Consider the following 1226-nt stretch of genomic DNA (forward strand, 5'->3'; position numbering starts at 1 on the left):
CATATAGCACATTGATGTACTAATGAGCTGAGCCACAGACTGACAGGATTGGGGGGGAGGAGGGTCATACTGACATCCTCACCTGTCACGTTTTTGATATGAGCTCAACCAGCAGGGAAGCAGATTAGTGAGAGCTTGGCAATGGAAAAAGGCAACATTGGTGGGAATATATGTCCATTGCCAGGTACAGAGTGGAACTGGCAAAGGTCTGGGTTGATGTAGCTATGCACCTGCTTTTGGTGCATAGATGTCTAAAGAGACTATATAAATACAACTTTTAAGCTTGTTATTTAGAATTGCCGGCAATATGAAATGAAGACATCAAAAGGAATGCATGTCTTCTTATTCTCATGGGCTCTTCAGCATGAGCTTTTCATTGACACAGCCTTGATCCTACACCCAAGGATGCCGATACATCCAGTCTTCCAGTTCTTAAGCATGGAAAGGATATTAACCATCTCCCCACGGTTTAACTACACAACAGAAGACTGAAAGCACCAGACAGTGAAAGAGGAGCCAAGAAACTATTGGGGTGAAGAAAGGAAATGAAAATCCAGGAAGGAAGGGCTGAGGTGAAGGTTAATTGTCCATCAGTTGGGCCCAGTACAGCCTGATGTACACAGGGTCCATCAATAATAATAATAATAATAATCCTTCCATTTGATATAGCGCCTAATCACGTCTTTGAGACGTTTCAAAGCGCTTCACAGAATATACTGTAAAGTGAATTGACTGTATATTTTGTGTGCAAAACGCGGCCGAAAAATTGCACACAGAGGTATCCCACAAACAGTCGCGGATTGAAGTGACCAATTTATTATTTATTTTTGAAGGAATTATTACCCCAGGAAAAATGATCCGCCAATCGACTAACAACCAGGTTCCTATTTACTGCTAGATAAACAGAAGCATGTGGAGTAAGGAAACTTGCCCAACATTTCGTCCTGCCGGGAATCGAACCCAGGATTCTCGCTTGCGAGGCGAGTGCTCTAACCACTGAGCTACAGGACTTCAGTAACAACCCAGCACAACCAGCATACACATGCTCTAGCACATCCATAGTAAGATTACAACAGTCCTGTATAGCTGATATAAGCAGGACAGAGCACATCTGTAAGCAGAGTAAGGGAGCACAGGTTCAATATTGTTAATGGAATTTCAGGGCAAGCACCAGAATGTACTTGTTATATTCAGTTGGAACAGTTCGCCAGGAAGGGCAGTTGAGG

At 43.1% G+C, this 1226-nt stretch overlaps 1 non-coding gene across 1 annotated transcript; it reads right to left on the minus strand.

Annotated features, from left to right (window-relative positions):
• Positions 1-939: 939 nt before the first annotated feature.
• trnaa-cgc lies at positions 940-1011 on the minus strand. Its single transcript has one exon. It is a non-coding gene; the product is annotated as a tRNA-Ala (tRNA).
• Positions 1012-1226: the final 215 nt, after the last annotated feature.

The sequence above is a fragment of the Callorhinchus milii genome, unplaced genomic scaffold, assembly GCF_018977255.1.
Source record: "Callorhinchus milii isolate IMCB2004 unplaced genomic scaffold, IMCB_Cmil_1.0 Scaffold2, whole genome shotgun sequence".
Taxonomy (NCBI): Eukaryota; Metazoa; Chordata; class Chondrichthyes; order Chimaeriformes; family Callorhinchidae; genus Callorhinchus; species Callorhinchus milii.